Source organism: Tenebrio molitor, chromosome 1 (genome assembly GCF_963966145.1).
Source record: "Tenebrio molitor chromosome 1, icTenMoli1.1, whole genome shotgun sequence".
Lineage (NCBI taxonomy): Eukaryota > Metazoa > Arthropoda > Insecta > Coleoptera > Tenebrionidae > Tenebrio > Tenebrio molitor.
This window is the reverse complement of record NC_091046.1, coordinates 32,100,922-32,116,102: the sequence shown is the minus strand read 5'-3', so window position 1 is coordinate 32,116,102 and position 15,181 is coordinate 32,100,922. Positions and strand designations below refer to the sequence as shown.

At 33.7% G+C, this 15,181-nt stretch overlaps 3 long non-coding RNA genes across 4 annotated transcripts in view; 1 reads left to right on the top strand and 2 right to left on the bottom strand.

The window, feature by feature from the left end:
* Positions 1-15,181, bottom strand: part of LOC138126448 (uncharacterized) — a 49,461-nt gene that overhangs the window by 8,188 nt on the left and 26,092 nt on the right. The window lies entirely within an intron of this gene.
* Positions 408-1,146, bottom strand: LOC138126434 (uncharacterized). 2 transcript variants are annotated; one of them, XR_011157816.1, is made up of 2 exons: positions 726-1,146; positions 408-626 (listed from the first exon to the last, which is right to left on the bottom strand). It is a non-coding gene; the product is annotated as an uncharacterized lncRNA (long non-coding RNA). The 2 variants fall into 2 exon arrangements; XR_011157820.1 differs by having other exon boundaries at positions 730-1,146.
* Positions 10,359-13,240, top strand: LOC138141629 (uncharacterized). Its single transcript, XR_011163221.1, has 2 exons — positions 10,359-11,551; positions 12,280-13,240. It is a non-coding gene; the product is annotated as an uncharacterized lncRNA (long non-coding RNA).

Sequence of the window (15,181 nt, the reverse complement as noted above, 5' to 3'; positions counted from 1 at the left end):
TCTAAGTTTATAACCAGTGAATGTAATTAATTAAATTCAAAAATCGAGGCAAGCTAATATTACCTAGTAAGGATGTTATTTTGCTTTGTTTACAATTAGAACGTGCCACCAGAATTACAGATAACGCTAAATTAATAACAAAAAAGCATCTGAAGGAATTATTAACACTACAAGCTATGCGAAACATACCAGATTTATTTAGTGATGAAATGATGATAAACCATATCAAGAATCAATCTTTAATGGATAATCATCGTATACAATTGATTAAATTAATATCAACAATTTATTTAAATATACGTATACATTATGAATGCAGAAAAAAAACAGAGGTCAAAAATACTGATAGAATTAGGCAAAAATGCGTTAAATTAATCTTATTTAGAAATGAATAATTGTTCAATAAATAATTTCAAATAAATGTCTTGTTGTTAGTGTTGGCGTTTTTTAATTTCATCAAAGAACTCTTTTCCAACTTCAAAATTTCACCAAATTTTAGTTTTTTCTCATTGATGCAATGTTAACGAGTTTCATTCGTTTCATCTTTTATCAGCTTGCAAATCCATTGCTGCACGATAATAATCAATGGAAGATTGTAGGTTGTGACAAAGTAACACACTTGCTTCCTATAAATTTATAAAATTAGAATAGTGGCAATATAAATAAGTCACACAAAGCTAAAAGCAAATAAAAGTTGAGGTTAGCATCCTGTAAATGAAAATTACCTACAAATTAATAAGTATCTTTCTTGATAACTTCAACTTCAACTTTTCAGTGATGACCCATTGGAATTAAGATGTTAAATTTTTCTGTTTAAATTATTTGTGATTTTCTTGCAAAATTTGACAGTAAGACAATAACCCAAGAACCGTCAAGTGTCAAACTAGATTTCTAGCGTGCTTTGATTGGTGCTTGCCAACGGTACCTCTCTAAAGGCTGGCGCTTATGAAATCCTTATGCGGTTGAGAGTGAGAGACATAGGTTTCACGTCTTGACGAACTACCACAACGCATGGCTGTATCTAATTTAATACATCTATGTACACAAATGTATAGTGGCGCCCTCTCAGGAACAGAAAAAATGCCTGCAACTGATGAACTCGACCAGCCGTATTAGAGGCTTCGACTCTTATTAATCTAGGAAGCCGTGGTTCAAGGCATTATTTTTGTTTTCTAGAGTGCGCCACAGTAAGGAGCCTTATTGGTTGCCTACAATCAATTTCAACTGGTGACATTGGTGACTGAGTCCACACCGTGGAGGGAGAAAAGACTGGAGATGGCACTAATTCAAATACGCGTACCCGCCCGCGAAAACTACAGAGTCATAAAAGGTTTCTGAATATAGACGCTAGGTCCATACCTTGATACCTCAGTCATATGGATTAAATATTCATTACTTTTTATAAAACAAAAAAAATCTGCTTACAGCCTTTAAAATAAAATACTATTAATTAACAATCAATTTAATTTTAACAGTTTTCTTTTTTTAGTATTGATAGATTTTTTTTTAATATTTTGAGTGTAAATTACAAAAATTTATCAATACAGGGGGAATTAATTTTTTCATTATTGTATCGCAAACTATACCATAATGAACACTACATTGAAATACAGGATTATGAAGCAAATATGAACTCAAAACGTTTTTTAAAATAAAATCAACATTTTTTTTTGGAAGACTGGGAAGGATTTCTATCATAATATCCACCACAAATTCTATTAGGCCTACAAATCTTTCGTTGGGATAGTTCAATTTTCCTTGGTCTTGATTATAAATTAATTCTAGTAAAGGGCTCGTTTTTTCAGGAGAGGTGTTCCGTAACGTTGATAAGCACAATTCACAATTGTTCACAGATTCTGCAACTTTCACTATAAGATAACCACATAAAAAAGCTGTAGCTGCCGATTTCATTTTAAAACTATTAACTTCAAAACCATCATGTACAAATACAGATAATTTTTCAAGTTTTTCAATAACCATTTCGTTCAAAGTAATAACAATTTCATCAGTGTCATTTGAATTTCGAGGTATTGCCAGTTTTGCATTACTAATGTATTCAGTGTTAGATATTATGTTGCTGTTGTTTACGCTTTTTATCAAACCGCTTTTCAAAATCTGTCGAAGTGCATGTTCAGCTGCCCTACAATCTGTGAGGTCATTTGAACCACCGCGGAGTCGAACGTTAGAAAATATTGATTCTACAGCGTCGGAACTGAAATTTCTTGTTACAACATAAAAAAATTGAGGTCACTAATTAAATATTTGATACATAGATACGTGCTCTTCGCAGTAAAAATTAACGCTTGAGCAGTTTCTTTTGTTAAGCCTTGTATACCTGCTTCAGCTGAAGTGGACTGAACATCATTTATACATCATGTATAATGTGGGAATTCTTCATTTAACTAAAGAAGACGTACATCTTCAATGTTAGTATATGGAGCAGTATTAACATCCCTTTGATGAATGTGTTGTGTTTTATTGCTAACATCATGGATTTGAAAGAACTTATACATATTTTCCATATATTTCACCGTTGCAGAACAATCCTTGAAATAAGCGAATTCTTCTCCACCATGATGAGCAATATATCGTAGAGCCGCAGTAACTGGCGGTGAAAATATTTGAACTGCTAAACGTACTTTCATTTTTTCTAAATTAGATGGATAAATATGTTTTTTCGTTAAATATCGAACTGGTTTAATTATTAACTTTTCTTGAATTTCTAATAGTTCTTTCAGATAATTTGCTGTAATAATTCCATCTGATGAAGCCATATCATGATTCAAAAAATAAATTTCTACCATTTTTAATTGCATGACAATAATCGAAACTCATAAAGAATTTAAGTCCAGGATTATAAGGATGAGCAATAACATTTTGAAGCATTCCATTTCCAAAATGCTTGAACAGGGCAACGTGATTTTTATGGTTATCTCCTACGATTCTAATAACTTTAAATCCACAATCAGCTAGTAATTTTAAAACATCTAATGTTAATTTATACAACTCTTTACTATTTAGTTACCTGTGGAAGTAATAACTTGCTGGTATAACGTACTTTGTTGAAAGTCCATGAACTACATAACAAAGAAGTTGATTTGCAATAACCGGTTTAGTTCCAATTTTGTTAGATGATTTATTAGTGACTGTCTCTAATCCAAATATACGATGTTCTGCTTTTGAATAATAAACGGATTCCCTGATTGCCATATCATCCACTACCTAAGAACACACTTTTTCCGGGGCATTCAAATTTTTAATTTCGCATATAAGACGATTCCGAATTAAGTCTTCATTTCCAATGCCAAAATATTTTTTCAATGTTGTTTTGCAAGGTAGTTTAAATAGTGAATTCCTGGGAAACTCATAACCCTTTGGAGAACAAAATCGCCATGCAATGCACTGACGAATGGTCATTTCTGACCATCTTGGATTTTTTTTATTATAGTTTTTAATTTGATCTAATATTAATATTGCCCGCGGATTCATGTTATTGGCATCTGTTATAATTTGTTGCATAGTACATTGCCATTTTGAGCTTTCATAATTTTTCTCTTTTTTAATTTTTAGCTCTTCTTTCAAGCGATTGCACCGAATTTGTAAACGTTTGCATTTTTGTACCAAACAATGCTTTGTGTAATAGAGATCCTTTATTTCCGAAAACGTCGTTAAATTGAGTACCCACATCACAAAAATTTTGATATTCCTCGTCTAAATTTTCATAATAAGTTAAATTGTTAGAAACATCATCAACTTCATAATTGATGTGCTAAAAATGTTATTACAAGATGGTAAGATTATATCTAATAATATATTAAATATACTTTGAATATGGAAGGTATTGCTCCAGGAATTAACATGCGCCGTTTGGTTGAAAAATGTTCACCACAGACGACAGAACTTTCAGTAAAACATTCAACATCTGTTGAAAAACAAAACGAAATGGGCGTTTTACTAAAAAAAAATCATAGAGATTGTACTATCGCGGCCAAAATACTTTGGTCGTCACTTTTTGACACTTCAAATGTAAATCAAGTATTAATGTCAGAACGTCAATGTCAGACACTGATTTTTCCGAAGACGAATATTTACCTTTAAAATACCCATCAAGTGGAAAATTTGCGGAAAAAATATCATCATTTAAAATTTCCGAAAAAGATTCGATAGAAGCAGGACAATCAAAAGAATATGTATCTTCTGGAAATGTTAAGGAAAACACTTTCGAAAAAGTATGTTCTCAATGTGACAAATCTTTCAAGAGTGAAAAAGGTCTTAAAATTCATAATGGAAGAATACATAGAGCTCAAAAATACTTTTCGACAGGCAATAATAAATTTGAAGATATCAAAAGTTCACCCGAAGAAAAATTGAAGAAACACCCTCAAATCCTTAATATAAATGATCATTCGAAGATTTATGAAGGTAAACAACTTTAATTCTCCTGAAAGAAAATTTAGCGAATGCAAAATCTCATATTAAAACCATACGTAGAATCCCGAAAGGTGCACGTTATTCTGCAGCGGTCAAGCTTTGCACAATTATTAAAGAGTGTCTAGATTCAAATTCCATTACAGCCTGTTCTAATCTTCTTCTGTTTTCATATAAAGTTTTTAATATCTCCGAAAAATCGTTAAAAAAATCTCTCACATCGGTTATAAAAGAAAATGTGATAAATTTTAATTTGCAAGAAAATGGTAAGAAAAAAATTAACAAACCTTCTCTTTCAAAAATTATAGAAGCTAAAATGAATGATTTTGATGTTAAAGGCTCTGTTCGATTACTCATCTCTAACGACACTTTAGCGACATTTGATGATGAAACCTTGGAAATTCTTAAATCTAAACATCCACAACCGTCACGAAAATTAATATTTCCAAATATAAACCTTACTGATTGCCAGATATTAAATGTCAATGAAATTGAAGTCAAAAAGGCCATGAATTCATTTCCTTGTGGGTTGGCTGCAGGCATAGATGGTTTTAGACCGCAGTTCTTAAAAGATATGATATCTGTCTCTGCTGGTGAAGCAGGACAAAGAGCATTATCTTCAATTACCTTGCTCTGTAACTTTCTATTATCAGGAAAAATAATTAATGAAATGTGTCCGTTCATCTTCGGTGCTTCTCTTTGTGCTTTAAAGAAGAAAGATGGTGGTATTCGCCCTATTGCCATTGGTAACATTTTTCGAAGACTTGCAGCAAAAATTGGATGTTATAAACTGCAGAGCGATCTACATTCTTATTTGACACCAAATCAACTTGGAGTTGCTACAAAACTTGGTTGTGAAAGCTGTATTCATTCTGTTAGGACATATGTTCATAACCCAGAAAATTTTGGAAAAATACTTTTAAAAATTGACTTCTCAAATGCCTTTAACTCTATCGAAAGAGATAGTATGTTGCAACAAGTAAAGGATAAAACTCCGTCATTATTTCCTTTTTTGAATCAGTGCTATAGAGAACCTTCACACCTTTTCTTTGGAAACTATATAATACCTTCAGTAGTTGGATGCCAACAAGGAGATCCTTGCGGACCAATGGCCTTCAGCTTAACAGTTCATCCTATCGTTGAATCAATTACAACTGAATTAAACGTCTGGTATCTAGATGACGCAACAATAGCTGACGTTCCTGATATTGTTTTTGAAAATTTTAAAAGAATTATCAACACGGCCAAGGAAGTAGGTCTACATATTAACCCAAATAAATGTGAACTTTTTTTTTGTTCTGATACTGTTGATGAAGATGTCTTAAGAAAATTCAAATCGCTAACATCAGAAATTCTAGTAGTAAACAAAAATAATTTAGAATTACTTGGAAGCCCAATTTTTGAAGATGGTTTTGATTTCATTGCCAAAAAGAAAATTGAAAAAGTTTTTCTTCTTTTGAAAAATATAGAACAAGAAAATTTAAACTCACACACGGCTTATTTTTTGGTAAAAAATTGTCTCTTTGTTCCAAGATTAAATTTTTTACTTAGAACATCTACCTTTTGGAAATTTCCCAATTGTATTAAATCAATAGACAATGCTATTCGTAACAGTTTACAAAAATTTTTAAACATAAAGTTTAATGAAAATCAATGGACTCTTGCTTCCCTTCCTATTTCAAATGGTGGTCTCGGTATTAGGAAAATTCAAGATATCTCTCTCCCAGCCTTCCTTGGTTCAATACATGGTGTTCACGACCTAGTCTTTCAAATATTACCAAAAACGGACAAAAAGGTTAGTGTTCATTTTGCTGAAGAAGCTATTGGATTATGGATTGAATTAAATGGTAAAACATTTCCAACGGAAACATTTTTACAAAAAGGCTGGGATATAATCAATACAACAAGAATCATCGCCAATGAAATTAATCTTTGTGATAAAATTGGTTCAGCTCGTTTTCTTGCCGCACAAAGAAAGGAATCTAATGCTTGGCTTCATGCCTTTCCCTCCAGAAACATCGGTACATTTATGGATAACAAGATTTTACAAATATGTGTAGCAAATCGCTTTGGTGTTGAAATTTTTGAGAAACATACTTGTCACTGCGGCTTTACAGTTTCAAATGATGGCCGTCACGGACTTAGTTGTGCTAAAAATAAGGGCAGATTTTCAAGACATTCAGATTTAAATCAAATTATCCAGCGAGCCTTAAGTTCTATCCACATTTCCTCCTCTCTTGAACCATGTGGCCTCTTGAGAGACGATGGTAAAAGACCTGATGGTGCTACACTCATTCCATGGAGTAAAGGTCAACGCCTAATATGGGATGTAACATGTGTTGACACTTTAGCTGATTCTTACATAAGAAAAACTTCCATAATTGCAGGATCAGCTGCCGAAGAAGCAAGTAAACGAAAACATGACAAATATAAAAATTTAAAGTCTGCAAGTTATATTTTTAAAGCATTAGCTTTCGAAACGTTAGGTCCATGGAGTTTGGAATGTAAAACATTTATCGATTTCATTGGTGCAAAACTTATGATTGAATCCGGAGATTCTAGAGCAAAATTTTTCTTCTACCAAAGAATCTCATTGGCAATTCAACGTGGAAATGCTGCAAGTATGTTAGGCACTCTGCCTTATGTAACTCCACTTGAAGAAGTGCATTGTTTATGATTTATATCTATATGTACATTTAATTATTACTTGTTTATTAAATTTTACTACCTTAATGTCAATATACATGGCAATTTCAAATTATTCTTGTCAAAAATATGGCACCTTCAGTTTTTGATAAATATAGAATCGTCTTACTTGCTTCTGAAGGTTGTCTAAACCGCGACCATGTTGATCTTTTGCTTTTGAACCCTGCCCCCGCAGCTGGGATTTACCCCACCTGTATGACACTGATAGATTAAAATAACAACAATAAAAATTAAGGTTAAACACCCTAAAGCTTGCTTTACAATTGAATAGCATTTATGTCACGTTGACGACCAAAGTATTTTGGCCGCGATAGTACTACCAGCATGATTGATTAAAGCTTCTTTCCATTGTAAATTCAGTTCTAAATTCGCGGGAAAACAGTGAAACGAAGTTTTTTTTTTTAAATCCGGAAGAACCACAGTCAATAACACAACATTTTTTAATTTGCGGCATTTTGTTGTACTATTAATATATTTCAAATTGACAACCACATTGGCAAATGGCTTGACATGAACAAAGTAGATCAGAGACTCAAATGGTTTCAAAATTTAGTGTAATGTTGGTTGCATTTGTAAAATGTATGTTCCATAATAATTTAATAGATGGACCTACAGTACAACCCCTTTATGTCAAATCCAAAAAACAGACATTTTGCGAATGCGACGGGCCGGGTAAGAGACGCTTTGTCTCTTTTGATCTAGGAGGCCATGGGCCGGAGAGAGTCAAGCGTCAAGCATCTCGACTATTTAGAAGGTCGTGGTAAAAGCAATTTTTGACAAAGATTTTTTGCTTTAATGTCAAAGAGACAGGACTAAGAGCCGTCGTGGATTCAATTATAATTATTTTCAAAATTTGAAATCAAGATATTGTTGCAATGTGTATAATGGGTTGAGGCAAAAAGAAATTCAAAAATATCCCTCTCGTGAATAATCCTGTACCTATAGGCCGTGCCAAACCCAAATAACCACCACCTGTTGAATTATGTTGGTGAAAACAAAATTACACTAAGTGTATAATGGCAAATTTGATATTACTAGGATGCTAGACCAATCAAATTTAAGTGCACAACGTTGCCGGTTGTTTTTCTGAGTAGAATGCAGTGTTGGTGGTTATTTGGCTTTGGCAAAGACTATATATTGAAGATGCAAGTCTTAGTGCATTGTAATTCTCTCGCCACAGCAGCCAAGGACCAATTTTCTTCTAGCTTTGCAATAGCTCTAGCTGTCTAAATCGGAGTGAGATGTCGTGGCATTTAAAAAAAATACTTTCAATAATTTTTTTAATGCATAACAGACCAGACATTATTATTTTAAATAAACAACAAAAGCAAGCATATCTTTTAGATATAGCTGTTCCAAATTCACACAATATAACACAGACATATAATACAAAAATTAATAAATATTTAGAACTCTCCGTTGCTATGAGAAATCTTTGGTGTTTAGAAAAAATTTCGATTTTACCATTTATAATTTCAGCAACAGGAATAGTACCCCAATCTCTTTTTAAAAATTTAAAAATTTTGGACTTAGAGAACACATTGGTGGTTGAAATTCAAAAAGGTATATTATTATACTCATGTCACATCGTGAGGAAATTCCTTAACATTGACACAGAACATAAAACACAAAAAAGTCAAAATGCGGAGGCGAGACGCCGGTAATTATGTTGTTAAGCAGTGCACTATTACTTGATAGTATTATCCGTAATAGTGTATGTACTCCGGCAAAATTGCCGTGCCGCCGGGTGGAGGTGGGATACGGTGTCAAATTGTGATATTTTAGGATGCCTATGATTTAAAGTAAAAATCAAACTATTAAAAAAAACGTTCACTTTTGGATGGCCGCGATTGTACGATAAGAAGTTATAGTATTGCCGTTATAACTTTTTATCTGCTCCGCCCACTAAAATTGACCAATCAGAATTAAAGCCAGATTCAATCTGTACAACTTTTCATCACATTTGCCACGTAAAAAAGTTAAGGTTAGAATTTTGCTGTCAAGTCCACAATTATTGTTTTAGGTTCTAAAAAATAAAATGTCATTAAGACAATTCGAACGTCAGAAATTTTTACTGTGTAAATCAGATCGTCTTAACAACCTATTTGATTGGTAACTAAAAAAATGAAATGGGCGGGGCAGATAAAATGTTACGTGGTCCTTAGTATAGTAAGTTCTTTGTCGAATTGCTTTAAATTTGAATCATTTGTTACTGAGTGTACTCTGAATATCTGTGTTTTTTTTTAAACGCATTGTTTCGGGGGGTTCGGATTTCACTTGCAAGCAGTAGGTATACTTAATGCCCCAAAATTCGCGGAACAACTTGGCAGTACAGTCACGGCCACGGAATTTCGTCTGTCGTTGTCATTCAACTGACATCAGCTGTATATTTCTAACCCCACACTGGAATTTTTGACATGGATGTCAAAAACGTTACTGGTGGCATTTTGATTTTTATTGTGCGTGACCGAATTTTTAATCACAAAATTTTGAATGTCGGTCATAATGACAATAAAGCTTAGGCTACACAAGTTTTTTCGAATTGACAGTAAAACAACTGACGAAATTCTGTGGCCGTAACTGTACGTTGTTAATTACCTATACAGCATTCAAATTCGGACTGTTTAAGAAAATCTGACATTTTAGTTGGTAAGATTGTGATATGGCATAATCAATCTATTTTAGGTTCTAATGCACTAAATCAATTACAGAATTGACAACATGACGAATATTTAATAACGAATAGTCATTAAAATATGTATCAGGTAAAAATGTAAAAAAAATCAATCTTCTTTTTTGTAGAATACAGAGTGGTTACAAAAATTGGAGTCACTTTTATTCATTTTGCCAAAAGATGTCGCTGTTATCACAAAAAATTTAAGAATGAAAAAAATAAATGGCAACAATTTGTGCAATTGTCACTATTTTTAAACAATAATTGTGAATGTCACTGTCATGAATTTCAATATTGAAGGTCGTTCTGGTAGAACAGCAGTTCTAAGAGTGCAGGATCATTGGCTACAACCAACATTTAGCTACGTAAAAAAAAACAATGTTGCCAGCAATTTCATTTAATTTTTGCTTATACCGGGTGATTTTAAATGACTGTGACTTTTTTTCTTAAGTTGGGAACATTTTTCATAAATTATTTTGGCAAACTTGATACGTTACTCAACACATTGGCGTAGTCCGTCCGTAAAAGTGCATAAAACAGATGCCACTGTACACGGAGCAGAAATGTGAAGAAGTTGCTAGTTTATAAGTGAACCGATTATAGCAACCACAGACACCAAGCCAAAGAGCCAAAGAATAAAAACTACCAAGAATTAACACTGGTCGCGCAACTCTTCAAAAGACTGACAAAAAAACACAACAAGACAAAAACGAGATTACAGCTATATACCTTTGCAGCAATTCACACCTCTATGTTTAAAAGGTGCATAATTGCCATGTCATTAGTCATTACTTCGCCCAAAGTCCCACGACAGTTTGTGAAAGATTACATCTTTTTTAGTACGGCCGTGTTAAAAAGTGATAGATTACATTGTGTTGAAAAACAGCGTTATCAATTCCACTGTAAAAAGCAACGGTTTCCAGATCAGAGGTAATCGACTACCATATCAAATTGCACCCCAAACCATAGTGCTCACAGTATGAGTTACATACGAGTACCTTCCATTGAAAATACGAAATTTTGCCTTTCACGACGATGCAAAATGAGATTCGTCACTGAATACCTACGAGTATTGTATTCCATTGCGTTGAATACGCTCGCCGCATCCTTGCAATTTTTGGCAACAACGATTTGTTACAGTTAAGATTAAATGTAGTTTGAAAGAATGGAGCACAATTGATCTTATTCCGTTACTTCTTGTAGAGGTAATTGTGTCTCGCGGATAAACGTCTGAGATGCCGATCTTGCCGTTGTGTGGTTCTTCTGACAGTCCCTTTCACTCTTATCCGTTAGTGTCTATTATACCTTCAAATCTTCACTCAGCCAAGCTTGAAGCTTGACAACATTGCAACATTCTTGATTTCTCTTTTAGAAAAAATTTCGATTTCTTATTAGTCAGTTTTTTTAACAATCTTTTCTCAAATTCACTGAGGTGTCTAAAATGAGTGGGTCTTCTTACAAAGGTATTATAACGTTTGACAACTGCTGTCAACAGAAGGAAATTTATTTTATTTTATTATGTATGTTAAGTAGAAAAACGGCAGTAAAAACTGCAGTTAATGGAGATAAAAAAAAATTCTTTCACTGATAAGCAGTATGTGTAATAGACGATAAAGATGATAAAAAAATACGTTTCCATTTTGGGAAAACCTGTTTGGTTTTGATAAGCTAAACATCCAAATAAAGTTTATTGTGTAAATTTATTTTAAAATACATAGGAACAGAGAGTATAATGGACCACAGGTACAGAATTAGCCAAAACTTTTGTTCGTTCAGTCTATTTAATGCAATTTTTAAGGTTAAATTTTAGAAAAATTGTTTTAGTTCCTAAAGGTGTACCCAATTGTCAGAAATGCAAGAGCAAAAACTAAAAATTAAAGATGACAAAGTGACATAATAAAAACTAAAAAATTTCTTAATTTCCCGTAACTCACACTGTAATATGTAGATGTTTCTCATAATTAAAATTGATATCACAAAAGTTAGATATTAAATTAAAATTTTCAGACAACTGAAATTGGTTACCTACCTAAATAGAACGGTTCATTTGAAAATGATCTAATAACTTATAATATAAACATTTTACTGCTATTATAATCTGACGAATTTTTAGAGATATTTAATCAAATATATTTAACAGAAGATCAAATATTAATCAAATCCTCTAGGTGGATAAACATCATAGGTAAATTGTAAGCGATAAAAAATGTAAATATTGTCATTGAATGGACTCAATTTGATCAACATAACGTTTAACTGTCGCCTAATAAATGAAAAATATGTAGGTATATGTCATATATTAAGAAGTTTTATGTTATTAAACTCTACAATTTCTGTAATTAACGTTTAGCGACCATATTCAGAATTAGGTTAGTGAAACTAAATTTATGGTAAAATGTACGCCTAAACCTTTAAGATTATCAATTTTCCCTACATTTATCTTTCGAGTAAATGATATGACATCTTCGCAGATTCTAGAACGTGCTAGAACCCCATCGCACCACTGGAATTGATAAAACTGATAAATACAGGGAACCAACTACGAGGAGGGCAGTTCACGACCTTTTGTTCAGAGGCTTCTACGGGTGTCCCAAAGGGGGAGGCAAAGGTGGGTGATTAGAGTGCAGTAGGTACTGGTGTGGTATCGTGGTGGAGTCGACGAGGGCTGGCTGCAGCCACGATTCTTCAGGAATTCTAAACCCAAACGCGGACTGCGGATGAGCGGCCCCACCGCGTAAGGTTCTTTAGAACTGAACGCCGAAGAGAGGATCTACACCCACGCCGGCGTCGTCCCCGAGCCTCCCGTGGAGGAACCTGGACTTCAGCCATCACCGGATCCAGGTCCCGGAGGAACGGTGAAATACATTTTGCACACCATTGAGGGCCGTGGCTTTCATTCCTCGTGGTTCTCATTATTATTGACCGAGCGGCGTTCAAAAATCATATTCATTCTTGTACATTTTATCATTAATTGCGCGGCTGCTATAATATCATTCATCATTGTTCATTTATTGTTAATCACGGGATTGAGAGCATTGTACATTTTCCTTCTCGTAGAATGTCATAATTTTTTTTATACATTATATTTAATATCACATTGTAATCGACCGTGCCTGGAAGTGAGCATCTGCGCTCGCCAACCACTTTTTGTGCGAGGTTCTTTTTCTGGACCTAATCGCGATTAGAATGTTTTCTATTTTATTTGTCTGAAGCGAGGAAGGAACCTGAGGACCTCCCCGCCGGTGTGGGCGGAGTAGCGGTACTAGTGCCCGTCGCAAGGATCGGTCATCCTTCCTCCTTCCCTTCGTTTTTTTGAGAGGGACCCTTCAGGCGTTACTGTCGATTTGGTTAGAATTGTCCTTTCGGATCCAGTCAGGGTCATTTTACTTTTGCCATTTTCTCTTTGAGTGAATAAACATTTCTTTTACGATACCATTTTGTATCATTCTCCTAAGCTCCAGGCAGTCCACCTTCTCTACCAAATAGATCGCTGCGCTCTCGAAGTAATAACTGTGGGGCCGACGCGAAGCCAAAGAACAAAATAAACAAATCGTTATTAAATTTGTAGCGTACCTGGGGACGGAAATAAAATAATTATGTAACAGTAGATATTTACACTTAATTTGTTATTTTCACACCACCATTGGGTATTGACTTGCATCTAAGTCCTCTTGGAGAGCCTACGAGTCATCCAAGGTTTTTATTTCAACGAATATTTTAAGTCGTCGACAAACAGAAGTTTTGGTTTTCTCATTATTTCTACAATGTCGTTGATGTATAATAGGAACAACAAAGGTCCAAGTTCGTTCTCTGCGATAGATCTGAAGATGGTGTATAAAAATTTGAGACAAAACTTCTGCATCCAACAGTCTGTTGCCTATCTAGCTGAGATGATCTGAAAAATGCAACTAAGGGTGTTGAAAATCCATCGCATTTCAGTTATTCTAACAGAATGTAGTACTCAATTTGGTCAAATGCCTTCTGAAAGTCCGTGAATATTACAGCTACTTGACCCTTGTTATCTATCAGTTCTGCAAGATATTGGCTAAAGCACGCTAAGTTAGTTACTGTTGATCTCTTTTGCATGAAGCCACATTGGTGCGATGAGAAGGAAATCTGAAGTATATCAACCAGTGACCATGTTGCTAGGTAACTAATAAAAAACAGTACGTGCAGTGAAAAACAGAAAAGGTTATGTGCGTGAAATCGCATTTCACACAACACTGTTATGTATTGTTTATATAGTTACTACAGTACTAACAAGTAGAAAAAATACACGTAAGAAAATGATCCACTTCACACATGGATAACTATGCGTGAATATCAATTTTTTTTAATCAATTATAGAATAGTTATTTTCATATGAGTAGCGCTGTCAGATCAGTGATCACTTTTCAGGTACGAGGCCGAAATTTGGAGCACGAGGCGTCAGCCAAGTGCTGCAAAACAGGCCGAATATTGAATAACATTTTTTGTCTTGGCTTAGGCAAAGTCTTAAAAAACATTAATTAATTGTAAATTTTGAGGTTATCTTTGACAGATGTCAAGTTAGGTATATAACCGGGAAAGTTTATATATTTAGTTATATACCACTTTCCCGGTTATATAAAGTCCATTCATTTTGTATTGAACTTTTCAAGGTCAAATAATTTAAATTTTGGCACTGTAATTATGTTTTGTAAATAGTGACATGCATATAACCGAGCATATAACCAACATAATGTGATTTAGCAATGCTCAATTCAACGTTTACGGTGTTTACCTGCATGTCACTATTTACAAAACATAATTACAAAGCCAAAAAATAAAATTATTTGACCTTGAAAAGTTCAATACAAAATGAATGGACTTTATCTCAGGAAACGAATACGAAAAAAAATATTTATCTTCTCGAACGTAATTAACATTATAAACATACAAACATTACAAAGGTTTATGTTCGATTGTGTAATTAAATTTCTTTTAGATGCAAAATTAATAGATTCTAAAAATTACGATAATTCCGAAGTGTTCTTTTTTGTTTCTGTGGTTACGAAGTTGTTCATTATACATTCAGTTTCATATAAAATGCACCACCCATTAAAAATAAAGCTACGGGTTTGAAACTTTCCTAACATAATGTTTCATTATTGCGTATGAAATGATCAAGTTTTCATAAAAAAGATTAACAATTATAAGAAAACAATAACAATAACGAAAACAAAATTAATAATGTGTAACATCGCCATGAAGAGCAATGCAAGCATTTACTCGTCGTGACATGTTTTCTATCAAGTGGTCTATGTTCTCCTGGGGTAGGTATCTCGTTCCATATCCCCTCAAGTTGGTGTCTCAGCTCGTCTAAGTTGTTGGAGCTCGGAGCTCTTGACAATA